This window comes from Onychomys torridus, chromosome 1 (genome assembly GCF_903995425.1).
Source record: "Onychomys torridus chromosome 1, mOncTor1.1, whole genome shotgun sequence".
In the NCBI taxonomy this organism is placed as follows: Eukaryota; Metazoa; Chordata; class Mammalia; order Rodentia; family Cricetidae; genus Onychomys; species Onychomys torridus.
In genome coordinates this window covers 120819123-120834467 of record NC_050443.1, presented here as the reverse complement: position 1 = coordinate 120834467, position 15345 = coordinate 120819123, and the positions used below count along the sequence as shown (strand labels likewise).

General features: G+C 47.4%; 1 protein-coding gene across 1 annotated transcript in view; it reads right to left on the bottom strand.

Annotated features, from left to right (window-relative positions):
- The window catches only part of Kcnq1 (potassium voltage-gated channel subfamily Q member 1), a 310859-nt gene that overhangs the window by 238892 nt on the left and 56622 nt on the right, over positions 1-15345 (bottom strand). The gene's annotated exons all lie outside the window — the stretch shown is intronic.

The following is a 15345-nucleotide window of genomic DNA, read 5'->3' as shown; positions in this document are numbered from 1 at the left end:
AGGAGCCAGCTCCCAATGGCGCTGGCCACAGATCGGCAGCTGCTGTGTCCACACCCATTAGGGGAGACCTGATTTGGGGGCAACTCTAGGAGACACAGAGCTACTTTCCCCTGAGAACCAGCTCCAACTGCCAGCTGTCTGGGCAGCCATTCTCCACACTGGGCAGAAAAGGCTATGAGAGATGGGTATTCCCATCTACCAGCTAGCCAGGCCCTGAAAGTGGACAACAGCTGTCATCTGGCCCTCCCATCGTGGACCCCATTTCAGTAGGTGGCATGAGGGCCAGTACCCACTGATATCTGTGGAAGCTTATGTGGGACCCAAACCACAGGGGGCGCCTTGAAGACTGGTTGTTTCCCCTGATCCACATTCTACATCCAAGCCACTCCTCTGTGAAACTCCCAGAGTGTTAAGGTCCACACCTCCCTTCTTTCTGGACTAGTACCCACCTTCTGGTTGAGGCTCAGCCACCTAGGGCCCCCTGGTAGCATCTTTAACCCTCACACTATTATGTTACGGGTATAGGGGCCAACCCAGCAGGACTTTGAACATTCCAGCTTGTACAGTGACAGACTGTCTCCACGAACTTCCTAACAAGGCCCTCTGGGATGTCCAACGCTCTTAGGAAGCAATAAAAATGTAATCAGGTTGCCCAGGAGGTACCTCCTGAGCATGCTGTGCCAGCAGGCCAGGGCTCAGGAGCTTTGGCTCCAGCTAGATTCTGAAAGCCCTACTGATCACCTACTGATACTAGGGCTGAAAAGGAGGCAGATGGGGTGAGTGAGGATACGGCCAAAAGGAGACTTGGGCCCCAACAGTGGGCTAGCCCATGCTTGGGCCCATTATCATCAGGGAAAATCCTCCTCCGAAGGGAGGCTTCTGGGCCTCAACCTTGGAATAAAGGCTGCCCACCCACGGTGGGGAGGAGAGCAGGCCCTGTGGTCATTTTAATTTTACGTGTGCTGCTGGTGCGGTGCTGTGTGGTACTGACTAGAGTTACATGCGGTCAGGTGGTTTAATGAGCTGCCTCCAGCCCTGGGACCCAGCTTGCTGCAAGCAGGCAAGGTGGGGGTGCTCATGCCCTGCCCACTCCCTTCCTCCCTGCTTGGGTGTTCTAGAGGTCAGGAGGCGAACATAGGGGTTCAGTGGCCTCCTGACGCCTGGTAGGGGGCAGGGCAGATGGCGCCAGGATATGCACACAGACCAGCCCAGGAAATCCCTGCCTAGAACTGCCTCATCAGCAGATTCAAACCAAGCAAATTCATGCCATCCCCCAGACGCCTCCAGGATACTTGTGAGCCAGTCCCCCCACGGCAAGGAGTGGGTAGCCTGGGTGCTCTGGAAGTGTGTGTCTGCATAGGACAGGAGGCAACAATTTTTATTTAATGAATTTCAAACTATGTGGGGTTGCAAACACCAGCAATTGAGGAAGGTGATGACAGGCAGACGTGAAAATGAAGTATCTGCAGCAATGGGTAAAGGGGGCCGTCTGAACCTTGCTGGGGGCAGGATGAATAGTGTCTTTCCATTCAGAAAGGGCAGCTCCACATAGCTGTCCACAGCTGCCCTGTCTTCCCTCACCGAGCTGAGTGTCCCTATTCAGGAGAATGCCTCTTGTCCCTGCTGAGACACCCCCTCTTCAATATTTTAACCATTTGTTTCTGTTTCTAGTTTTATTCATTCTTTTTTTCTTTTCTTTTTTTTCTGCTGCTGCTGCTGCTGCTGCTGCTGCTGCTGCTGCTGCTGCTATTGTTAAAAAGGGATCTCAGGGAGCCTGGACTGGCCTCAAACTCTATGTAGACAAGGATAACTTTGATCTTCCAGTACTCATCCCCTAACATCAATCTCCCCAGTCTAGGATCATGGGTGTGCAGCACTATGCCCAGTTTATGCAGACTGGAGATTGAACCCAGGGCTTCGTGCATGCTAGGCAAACACTCTCAACTGAGCTTAGTCCCCAGCCCTTGCGGTGAGTTTGGATCAGAGAATAGGAACAATCGTCTCAATAGTGCAAGGTGTGTTCTTTTAATACGAGCCCAACATGTGATTGGCTTCGGAAATCTTCCACAATGCAAAAAAAGCAGAGAACACCCATTACCAGGCTCCAGAACTCAAGGAGACAGCTTGAAAACCTGGTCTCCACATTCCTTGCCACCCTGGCCCTGGAATCTGGGCTTTAAGATCCAGAGAGCAAAGCACCGGCCAGTATACTCTCTCTGCATATCCTGTCTCTTGTCTCCTGTCTCCTGGAATGCTCACTTCGGCTTTTTTTTCTCACTGCAGATCAAACCCAGACCCCTGCACACACTAGGCAAGTGCTCCACCATGGCTCTTAGGGCCTTTTCCCCCTCTTCTGGAATGTTCATTTCTAAAGTGGAGCTATGAGGAAACCACACAGCAGGGGTAACAGCCTTGGAGGTGGATTTCCCCACAGGGCCACCCCTGTGCTGAGCAGAGAGGTGCCAGCCCCAGAGCTGTGTAGCCTCCGGCCTGGAAGCTCTGCTCTGAGAGCTGTCTCAAAGTGCTGAATTTGTGGGGGGTTTGTTTTTGGGGAGTGGGGTGACATGGCTAGAGATAACAGCAACAGTTACTTCAGATTCCTGTTAGATTCTGAACAACTTCCTTGCCTGAATTCTCTGATTTTGCATCTACTCAACGCCTATTCTGAAAGAATAGCCTTATGCCACCCATGATGGCTAGGGTTAACTGTCAGTCTGACAAAATCTAGAACCACCTTGGAGCCTGGCCTCTGAGCATGCCTGTAGGCCTCTCTTGGTGATGTCCATTGATGTGGAGAGACCTAGGTTGTATGAGTGAGGAAAGTGAGCTGGGCAACAGCATGTAGATGTTCATTGCTCTCCTCTTCTGACTGCAGACTTCATCCGGCTGCCTCAACTTCCCCACCCTGGTGGACTATAACCTGGAACTGTGAGGTAAGATAAACCTTTTCTCCATTAAGTTACTTTTGTTAGGGTACTTTATGTAACAACAGGAAAAAAATAATCCCCCCCCCCAAAGTCACCATGCTTATCCCTCTTTCCCACACACCACATAATATAATCACAAATATTCTGTTGTATGATGTCTTCATATTTATAACTAGGCCTCACCCACACTAGCTCAGGATTCAGTGTTGACAACTTGCTCTATTTGTTCTCTATTTTTGTGTGTAGTTTTTTGCATATTTTTGGCTATCTCTTCTTTTTTTTCAACTGTCCATTATGTTTGCTTAATGAATATACTGGATACATCTGTTTGAAAATTTAAAAACTCAGACTGGGGCTATATAGTTACTCAGCATGCACAGAGCTTGGAGTACTAGCCTTAGCACCACAAAACTGGTTCAAACAAATCAAACCCTCTGCCTTTTGGGAGATTTTGGATATCTCTTTTTGGAAGATGAATTTAGGACATTAATATTTAGTATAAAATTGAATATATTTGATTTGATTTTTTCCATTCTTATGTGTGCTGTGGTTGCTTGCCTCTCCCCCTTTCCCAGCAGCTGTTGAGTTGGTCAGCACTGCCCTTCCTGCTTATCTCATGGACCAGGACATTTTACTGTCCTCTTTCATTCTAACAGACTCTTAAACACCAAACTAAAATCAGCTCTTATCTGAAAAACACTTCCTACAGCACTCATTTCTTGAGACTTTTCTTCGGTGAGCCAGTGATTTGTGTATGGCTCTATTTTCTCTGACCTCCATGAAGGGCTCTGTGGAGCCAAGTCCTTAGAGCCTAAAGCTTTTTGTCAAAGGCCAGGCAGTAGGTATTTAAGGGCTCTGTGGGCCACATGGCCTCCATCCTGAAGTGGAAGGGACAAGAGACAGTACATCCACAAGAATTCATGCTATGTGCTCATAAAACTTGATTTGTATAGACATACAGGCAGACTGTGGGCCAAGTTCACAGACTTCCTGGTTCCTCATCCTCTGGTGGGGGAGCGTTATCAGGTAAATGGTATCAACAGAAATTCCTGTCAACATCCTCATGCCCAGGACTTCAGTGTGTGACCATATTTGGAAGGAGGGTCTTTGCAGATGTCATTTAAGATGAGGCACAATGGCATGGGGTGTGCTCTTCATCCAACATGACAAGGGGACATTACGGCCCAGAAACAATGGTAGGGAGGAAGTCAAGTGGGCGTGAAGGGAGAGCTTTCTACAGTGTTTCTATAAGCCACAGAACATCAAGGATTGCCAGCTTCCAGAGAACAGACTGGAAGTGGGCTCTTCTCAAGGCTGGAAGGAACCTACCTGCTAATTCCTTATCTTTGATTCACATCCCAGAGAGAATAGCCCCTAGATAGCTACCAGTTGTCAGTCACCCAGACCAATCCAGGGACTGAACTAGGATCCCTAGAGATTTCTACTCCATTAGGCCAGAAGGGCCCCCACCAGATCATCTTTTTCCTTGTAGGCTTATTGGCCCACTGCTTCCTCACACCACAGAGAAATGTGGACTTTGAAGAATGAATCCAAGTCATTGGAAGCCAGCAGGGCTGAGGCAGGAACAAGGTCTCAGAGGTGTGCTGCTCTGTCTAGACAGAAGATGAGCACTAAACCCCTCTCCAGTCCCACTATGCATAAACCCCCGAGAATACAGAGGGGCCTCTGCATATAGGAACAGCCCCAGTTGCCTACCCTGAAATTTGTTCTTGTTGGGGCAGGGGCCTAAGATTACCCATACCTGGAACTCTTAATCAGCTTCGCATTCATTTAAAGCAGGCTTCCATTTTTGCCAGGAAAGTCATCCCATCTATTGCCCCGTTATATAGGGTTTTACTCCTAGACCCTGGACACCACTACCAATGGCTGCCAACCCCCATGGAGAGACATTGGTCCCTTAGCTGGGACTGGGATACATTTTCATATATGAGGAGCCACACTTCAAAAACAACCCCAATCAAGAATTCCCACAGGACTAGAGTTTAGTGAAGCTGAGACCCTCAGGGTGAGCACCCTTCACCACAGCTGTAGAGCTAGGCAAGCCTGCTGAGCCAACGCCTGAACTCTGGCTCCTTCTAGGAAGGTCTAGGGGCTGCACCTAGCCAGGCATGTCTGAGACCTGCAGGGCATGGGAATGAGTGGGTCACCTAATCACAGGTTGTGCTATGGCTGTGTGAGCATGCGCTGGGGGCACAGTGCTGTAGCTGGCCTATTCATTGTTCATTGATTGTTCTGCAACACACTTACTGTGCAAATCTAGACATCTTAATGAAGGGAGACTTTAAGCCGTATTTTTTTTTCTTCCTGTCAGGAATGTTTTAAGGGACTGAGGAAATTGTGCATGGAATTGCTGTTTTAGGAGGTGGTAAGTCAACAACTTCAGAGGGAGCCAGGCTACTTCAGAGCATGTGTTTGCACAGTTCATGGGAGATGTACAAGTGACCTGAAATGGATTCTAAGTACTCATCTCCTCTTCTCCTTGAATTTTATTCCCTGGGAAGGGGCTGTTTCCTAGAGAGCCCAGCATATGTCCACTCTCTGCCCCTGCCCCCTGTGCCAAGCAGTGCTGTACAGGGTGCCTACAAGACTCTGGCTGGTCAGCAGCATAGAGCATAAAGATAGGACTGGAGAAGCTCTGAGGTCACAGTCAATCCTGAGTCCTCTCAGAGCTCTGGGGTGAGCATGCATACACACATACACACATATCTCACCCCAAAGTCTAAGTGTACAAACACCCCAAGATGACTTTTGTATGTTTTTAAGATAGGGTCTTGTTATATAGCCCTGGTTGTCCTCTCACTTAGTATACACCCCAGGCTGGCCTGGAACCCATGGCAATCTTCCTGCCTCAGCCTCTCAAGACCTGTGTGCTACTACACCCAGCCCCAAGATGGTCTTGTCTTCAAACTTAGGCTGAGGCTCCTGTTCCTTGAGGGAATGAATGCTTTAAGAACGGGAATGCCCAAAATTTAGCCAAAAAGAAATCCAAAATGACAGATCCTATGTTTACTAATTTATGTCAAAAAATAAATAAAACCTTCATGCTAGGGACACTGCAGATGAGATGAATTCATGGGTCTGCCTAACATGGAAGGGAGAAGTACACGACATTTTATACAAACTGGTGCTGAAATGGAGGAGCATGGGCACCTCCCGACTCACCCGCCGCTACCAAAGGAGAACACATGGCAGGAAAATTAGGCCTTCTCCTGAAGAACACAGATGCACATACTTGACCCAGAACCTCAGTGATCTAGTCCAACAGGATGTACATTTAAAGACATTGTGACGGAGATGGCTTTGTGTGACAAATGGGGGTTGTTTTGTTCTTTGCAGTATAATGAGCTCAAAAGACAGTTTAAGAGAGGAAAAGGCTAAGCCATCTCAACAGGAAAGGCATTGGGTACCACCCAACAGTAACTGATACAGTCTCCAGGCCCAGGAGACCAGGAAGAAAAAGAGCATGTCCCAGTTACCATCACCAGCCCCCTCACAGCCATCAGTCCCAATACTACAGACCCAAGGCTTGTGGACCCAATACTATCAGACCGGAGACTTTCAGACCACTTGGCTTCTCTCAGTTCACCACTGAACTTCCAGTTCAAGGTCCCCAGTTGGTGCCAAGAGGCAAACCAGAAAATAAAAGGAATATGGACCAAAAGGAAAAAGTACAAATGGTTTTATTAGGGGTAACCAGACCTCTCCATAGAGAACCCTAAAGAACCTACAACAAGCAAACAAAAGTGAGTAGATGCCCTTCTCCTAGTCATAAGTAAGGTCAGCAAAGCCACTGGAACAAGGTCAACACGAGAAACAATCACGGTCCTTCTATATCCTAGCAACAAACAACCCCCCAGAATAAAATGGGGCAAAGAGTGTCCTGTCAGGAGCTTCAAAAACATGAAGGATGAAGAAACAATCTAACACACTGTGTGTCCTGGAGACTTCATGGCACCATGACCTGCCCTGAAGATACTTAAGCAGGGGGAAAGAGAGCGTGCGCAGTGTGGTTCAGACACACATGAAACCCATGTTTCTCGGCTCCTCTGTGCAACTGCAGTCAGAATGCCAGCAGGGCTGGTTTGGGGTTTGGGTTTTGGATTGTTGTTAAAAGTTGACGACTAGATTCTCTGATTTTCCAGAGACTGTGAAGGGTCCAGCAGAGCATCACACTTTGAAAATGAACCAAATTGGAGGATTAACAAGACCTGATTTCAAGGCTTAGTGTAGAAGTCACACAATCAAGAGCTTCCTGGCAGAACAGTTTACAAAGTCCAGAAACCGGACCCAGCGCACGGCCAACTGATTTTCATCAAAGGTGCCAAAGTAATTTCACGAAAAAAAGAGTCAGAGGGACATGAGGGTAACCACATGCAAAGGAGACTTAGTCCTGATTCATACCTGTCACTGTGCATAAGATTAAACTTGGAAGGAATTACAAATCTAAACAAGAAACATGAAACGATAAAGTTTCTACAGAAAACAGGAGAAAAGGCTTTGTAACCTTGCATTAAGCAAATATTTCTTAGACAGGACACACACACACACACACACACACACACACACACACACACACACACACACACACAAAGCCACATGAACCTTACAAGAAAAGGAGGGGGCACCCTAATGAAATGGGTTCATCAAAATTAAAAACTGCTTTCTGACCTGCTAAGAAGAATCAAAGATGAGTCCACCAGGGGAGGGGAGGTCTGAGCAACATAGATCACATGAAAGAAGCCACATCATAGATGCCGTCCTCCTCACTCAACATGAAGGAGACATACAATTGTTTTAAAAAGAAAAAAAATCACGCAAGACTTCCCTAAAGGAGATCCGAGGATGGTGAATTCTCATGCCATCAGAGGCTAAGAACATGCAAATTACAATTACAATGAGGGTGGTTAAAATTTCAAAAGCAGACTATACTTTATTTATCTGTTTATTTTTAATGTGCATGAGTGTTTTGTCTGCATGTGAAAATGTGCACAACGTGTTTGTCTGGTGCCTAAGGAGGTCAGAAGAGGGCCTCAGGTCCCTATACCTGGAGTTAACAGATGTTTGTGAGCCACTGTGTGGGTACTGGGAATAGAACCAGGGTCCTCTGCAAGAGCAGCCAGGGCTCTTAAATGAGCAATCTCTCCAGCCCCCACACTGACAATACTGAGTGCTGGTGAAAACACACAGCTACTGTGGTGGCACCCAGGGTAGTGATAGCAAAGTCAGTGGCAGCCATCTTGCCAAAGGGTTTGGCAGCTTCTGAATGTGCTGTTTCCCCACCCTCCCCCACCCCCCACCTCGCTCAAGGACAGGGAGGGGGTTACTGGAGAGCAACAGAGGCAAACAACAACTCCAGAGCATGTGTGCAGTGCTTATGGCTGCTTTAATCATAATAACCAAGCCCTAGAGACGGCTCAGATGTCCATCAGCCTGTGGACGGGTAAACAAGCTGCAGTACATTTTATCCTTTCCAAATGAAAGAATCAACCAGAGCACAGACCAGAAGCAGACGGGCCTCAAGTGAGCCTTGCAAAGTGATGGGAGCCAGACGCAGGACTTCGTGCTGCCGAGTCTCGTTCTCAGGGGGACAGGATAGTTCCCAGGTGCAGGTGCAGGGATGGGCTGCAGTACAGGGCGTACAGAGCGTGTGAAGGAACTCAACTTGGCCTAGGAATTTGCCAGAACTCACTGAACCGGACGTCTCACATGGGAGAGAGTTTTGCAGCACACAGCTTAAACCCAACAAAGCTAAATCTAAGACAAGAAAACAGAAACACACAAGAGAAGCCTATGAGAAGGGTGGGTCCCTGGTGACTTTTTAAAAGTTGAGATAGAAGCCAGAAAGATGGCTCCATGGGGAAAAGCATTTGCCACACAAGCCTATCATTCTTGAATTCCATGGAAAGGTAGAAGGAGAAAACCAACCCTACAGAGTTTTCCTCTGACCTCCACATGTCTGTCATGGCATGCATGTTCATATGCATGCACAGGTAGGTACACACAAGCAGAAGTAGTAAATAAATTCTTTAAAATGTTTATATACTAAAAAGAGAGATAAGACGAGGTCTTGGAGACTTAAAAAGGAAACACCTCACCACCATATTAGGTTGGCTGTAGGCACTCAGGCCACAGCTCCTGAGCACTGTGTCAGTGCTGGCCCCAGCACTGACCACCACCCCTCCCTGCCAGCCTCCTCCCTCAGTCTCTGGGAGTCCAGCCCAGCTGTGATTCCCTCAGTGTCTTTCCTGGGAGGGGACAGCCAAGTGACTGCCATGTTGGGCTCACCTTGCTGTTCTTAGCACTTGTCACAAATTCTCAAGGGCAGCTGGGGACTTGGGCCTGGCATTCAAGACATGGGTGTAGGAGACTGGTGAGGGTGACTACCGCTGCATATCTGTTTGCATCTTGGTCCCCAGCTGAGCATGGTACCACTACACAACCTACCCAGCAGCCACAGGGGCTCGGTGATAAACACAGAACGTTCTAGGTCTTGATGACATCTGCTTCTTCAACCTCTGCTATACCATTCCATTTAACCCTCCAATGGCACGGGAGTGGGAGCCTACCAGGGGACAGCAAGAATGGAGAATCCACAGCATGCAAGAACTACAACCCATGGTATGGTGCCTCCCCTGCTAAGATCACACTGGGCCAGAAAGCCTGCCCTCTAGGGGGACAGAGATACTTATAGGACAAAATCCAGAGCCAGCGAGGACACAGGGTGAAGCTGGCCTCACTGTCAGCTTGTGCCCTAGCCTGATACCTCTGTCCCTTGGTATATTATATTACATTACTTTAATGTTGCTGAAGGTGTCAGGAGCCGTGGCTCCTATTGGCTCATTTCTAGAGTCAGCCCCTCCCAGGTGTACCTGCTGCTTTCCCTAATGTCTGTGAGCTCCCACACCTCCAAGTCACCATACCCAACCTTCTGCTTGGGAACACCAGGGTCTCCTTTCTGCTACTCTGTGGAGCATACACTGGGTGTCAGGCTACCAGCCCCACATGGCCCCACATGTCAGGGTACACAGGGTCACATGGGTATATGGCACCACATGTAACCATTCACAGTTACTTCCCAGAAGTCATCCTGAGGCCTATCAGGCCCCCAGCAACTGAAGTGCAGTGGTGCACACAGGGCCTCTTGTTTCTCCCCAGGTGCTGGGATGGAGGCCTACCCTCCTGGCAGCCACATGGCATGATTTCTGGAAGTATCCCAGGACTTGAGGCAGGTCCCTGGGACTGGTAGGCACTTTGCCTTCATCCTGCTTCCATGACCCCCGAGGGTCATATATCCTTTCAATTCTTCAGATGGAAAACCAGGGCCCCAAGCTGCTCTCAAGGGTAGGCAAAAGTGGAGGAGGTGGCAGACCGAAAAGCAGGGCCAGCCAACAAGGGATGCCCCTCAGGTGTCCAGTCCAGGCATACCTAGCCTGGAGGCAGCACCTCAATACCCAAGCAGCCTACCTTCCCTGCCATCTGACCCCACTGGCTCATAGACCCCCAACAAGATGCTGGGGACTAATAATGACCACTGTAATGTGGAAGAACCAGAGCTGCAAGAGGAACATGGCCCCTGGAATCAGCCCTACATTGGGAAAAGAACTCTGGCATCTAGCCTGGAGACATCCTGAGATTAGGACACCTGGTCCTGTCCGGGCACCCAGTACCTGTCACCAGACATCCTCCAAAGTACTGGTGTTTGAGCCAGAGCAGTTCATAGGAGTCGGGGTGTGGGCAGGGAACAGAGCCCCTTTGTTCCCTCCAAATGTGTCCTCACTTTGCCCCAAGTTGAGAGTGGCACCTCCACATAAGGTGGGCCAGCTGTGTGTGTGTGTGTGTGTGTGTGTGTGTGTGTGTGTGTGTGTGTGTGTGTATGCATGCATGTGTGTATAGCCCGAGTCAGTCAGCCTAGGTCCAGAGCCCAGTGTTCCCATGTGTGTGCACATATGCATGAGTACATGCATATGTGCACACACACCACCACCACCACCAACAACAACAAGCATGGTCAAAGAGTGATGGAATGAGACTCACCTTCAAGGGGGTCATTGTATCCACCCTCCTCCTCCACATACCTACAAACACTGCTTAAGAAAAAATTTCCCCAGGGGATTGGCGAACTCTGGAGATGTCTTCCAGAGCCTGGCCATTGGCACGCATGTAAATGTGTCCCCCTGGGATACCCCCAACTGCATCTACAAGTCTAAATATGGGAATGCGAGCAGTTATGGAAACATTTTGGTTACACGGAATTTTCTTTGTCCGACCTGTGATCTTCTGAGTAAATATAAGAATGCAGTCAGTAACACGACAGATTTATATACGTGCGTGTCCCACCCCTTCTCTTACTTCTTCCACACAGCCAAATTTGGTTCTGATTGAGAATGTAAACCTGTCAGGATCAGTGAAAGCCTTCTCTAGACCCCTTGAGTCAAGCCTGGTCCAGGTGTGTGCCTGCATGACTCATGTAGGCAGTGACCTTCAGGACCACAGCATTGGCTCCCATATGGAGAGAAGGGTGCTTACTTCAGCTCCTACCATACTTGGCCCCCATCACCCTATCCAGAAGTCCAGATCTTGTAGCAGTTCACAGCTACCACCTCCCCACCTCCTTTCTGACAGCTGGAGTCCTTGCAGCTCTGGCCACCTATGCCAAGCATGGGTCCTGCTGAAGGTCCTGCTGGGTACTGTCTCTTCTGATGAGGACACCAGAATCCAACCCTCTTTACATTCCTACTATAGGATCCCTATGGCTTGCTCAACGAGGCTACCCAGGACCCCTCTGCTGAGAGTTGAAGGCCTGCCCCCCATGTCATCTGCCATCTCTTTGTTCTCTGATAACAAAAATATACTCACAAAGGCTCTGGCAGAAGTGAGACCAAGAACCTCAGCCATGGCAGTAAACACAGACAGGGTTCTCTGAACCTACTAGAGAAAGAGATTTTGATGCACAAGACCCAAGAACATGCTTCATAAAAGGAACATACTCAGCATCAAGTCATAGTTTGAAATGAAGATGAATGAAAAGATATACCATGCTCTCATTAATAAAAGAAAAGACCAGCCGGGCAGTGGTGGCACACACCTTTAATCCCAGCACTCGGGAGGCAGAGCCAGGTGGATCTCTGTGAGTTTGAGGCCAGCCTGGTCTATGGAGCAAGATCCAGGATAGGCACCAAAACTACACAGAGAAACCCTATCTCAAAACAAAACAAAAACAAAAACAAACAAAAAAAAACAGGGTTGGGGATTTATCTCAGTGGTAGAGCGCTTGCCCTGGGTTCAATCCTTAGCTCAAAAAAGAAAAAAAGAAGAAAAGACAAGACCAGAGAAAACAAAATCACCAGTGGTACAGAAGGCAATTTCATAACAGCAGACAGATGAAGTCATCAGGAGGACATTGCAACACCTAATAAAAGAGCTTTGAAACATACTGAGCAAGACCTTCAAGAACTACAAGCTCCCTTCACAGGAGGAGATCGCAACACCAGTCTCTTGGTGATGAATGGAAAGGGTATGCAGGAGATCAGTAAGGACACAGCCGAGATAGACAACATTGTCACTCACACTGATAGGCATGTAGAGCAGGTATCCTAGCACCAGCAGAGTAAGCACACTGACACAATCACAGAGGGATATCTACCAATGCAAACCATATCCTGCGTCCTAAACCGAGCCTTACTAAGCTGTGATAGATTCTAAGCACATTGAGTATTTTCTATAACCAAATACAGATCCAGGTAGAAATCATTGAGGGGGACAAGGGGGCAATCAAGAATGTCCATGCTTAGTGGACACAATCCTAAATAATCTATATGTTGAGAGAAACATACTACACCCTTTCACAAGATGGTAGACGATGAGTATACTCCTATGGTAGGGACAACATATGGCCACCCTTTCAGCATCTGTTGAGCACTGTAGAATCAAGGCTAGAAAATTCCATAAAGCAAAAAAAGAAACATGCAGTCCCAGTCAGAAAGAAGAGATAACTCTTTCCTCATTGGCAGCCAACATTGTTAATGCCACAAGACAACAATGGAACCTACGAGAAGCTTCTAGAACTAACAAGATCAAAATACCTGCAGTTCTAAATAAGAGAGTCAAAATTAATAGAACCATGTCACTTAAATTCTACTGAGATCATGGAGAGATGGCATCAGGATGAAGCTCACTAAATATAAGAAAAGAGGAAAAACTAACTCGCCTCAGCAGGAGCACCAGAAATATAAACAACTATGGCTGGAGAGATGGCTCAGTGGTTAAGAGCACTGGCTGCTCTTCCAGAGGACCCTGGTTTGATTCCCAGCACCTACATGGCTGCTCACAAGTATCTGTAACTCCAGTTCCAGGGAATTTGATGCACTTTTCTGACCTCCACAAGCACCAGGCATGCATGTGGTGCACAGACATACTTGTAAGCAAAGCACCCATTCATGTAAAATAAATCTAAAATAAATTTGAAAAAAAAGAACAACTTAGGTGCCTTGAAAATAGGTGTTCAAGATACATGGACACTGAGACCTGTAAGACATCTCTGACAGATATTAAGTTGAGGGCCAGGGAAATGGTTCAGTTGGTAAAGGCATCTGCCACCAAGCCTGATGAACTTGAGTTTGATCTCCAGAACACATATCGGGGAAGACTGACTCCTACAAATTGTCCTCTGGACACCATACACATGCTACAGCATGGGCACTAGCACAAACAAAATAAATAAATTTAATTTTTTAATAAAGAAAATTTTAAGCTCAAAATAGGACATGTGTGCTCATGTATTGCTAAGAGGCCAATTCTCCCCAAGCTGACCTTCAGGTTCATATCCCCAGTAAAACTCCACACTGCTTCTTCATAAAAATGAGCATGCTGCTCCAAAAAGTTAGATGGACATGCAAAAGACCAAGAAATAGCCAAAAACACTTGAAAAATAAAAGTAAGCTCCACAAATGACGGCTTTTTGTTGCCCTACCTTAATGATAGTAAACAGAGTACAGCATCACAGGACAGATTAGTGACTCAGGAAAATTAAAATTTTCTTTTTCTTGGGTTGCTAGGAATGGAATCTTGTGCAAGTTCTCTACCTCTGGGCCACACTCTCAGGCCTATTTTTTAAAAATCACATGGTTAAATAAATGAGAAAGAAGCCACAGAATGGAAGAAGCTATGTGCAAAGCCCAGACCTATGTAACTTCACAAAGAACATTGACATCTGCACTTCCAGGAAGGCAGGACCAAGGACTTGCTCAGTGCCGAAGCTCTGGCCTAGCATGCATGAAGTCCTGGGTTTGATCCCCAGCTCTAGAAAAACAACAGCCCAATGTACATAAGAAGTCGTTTTAGAATAGGATCTAAAGGCACTTTCACCAATTCAACTGCAAAAAGATGACACCTAGCTGCGGAGGTAGCCCAGGCAACAAAGAGCCAGCCTGCAATCATGAGGAACTAAGTTCCATGCCCAAAACTTACATAAAGAGCTGGGTATGGTGGCACATGTCTGTAATCCCACCACTGAGGGACGGGGACAGAGATCCCTGGAGCTTGCTGCCCAGTCAGTCTGGTTGGAATCAGTCGACTCCAGGTCCAGTGAGGGACTTTGTCTCAAAAATAAGATGCACCCACAGACACAGACACAGACACAGACACAGACACAGACACAGACACACACAGACACAGACACACAGACACACAGACACACACACACACACACACACACACACACACACACACAGAGAGAGAGAGAGAGATTGATTGAGAGATTGAGATTCAAGCTCTTCACTCACTAGGAAATGGAATTTCAAATATAGTGTGGTTCCACCTCCCCCAAGACACACAGTAGGTCCATTACTGTGGAGAGGACTGACCCACCAAAACATGAAGCTGCTGGAAATCTTGATGCTGCTCAGAGGATGTAAAATGGTACAACCCTAGTGGGCCAGTTCCTCAATAGCTAGATAAATACCCACCATATCATCCAGGCATTCTACATGTAAGTGTTGGCTCATGAAAAAGGAAACAGGAATATTCACTGGGGTACATCCATATACTGGAATACTGCTCAATGGTGAAAAAGCATGAACCTAGATAGATCTCAAAGCATGAAACTGAATCAAAGGACCCAGACAAAAAGATGGCATTATAAATGGTTCATTTAAAGGAAACCAGAAAATGGAAGCATCTATAGTAACAAACAACAGACCAGCGTGCACCACCTAAATGAGTGGTGGAGAGAGTACAGAGTAACACTCAGAACACAGGGGTGCTTTGCTTTGGGGAAGGTAGGTACATGCTTTCCTGCCTATGGCTGTGGTCTTATGTACCAGGAGTTATTGAATTGTATGTTTTAAATATGGCATGTGCTATGTGCCAGCACACCCCAGGATAAAAGCCCAAAGCAGTA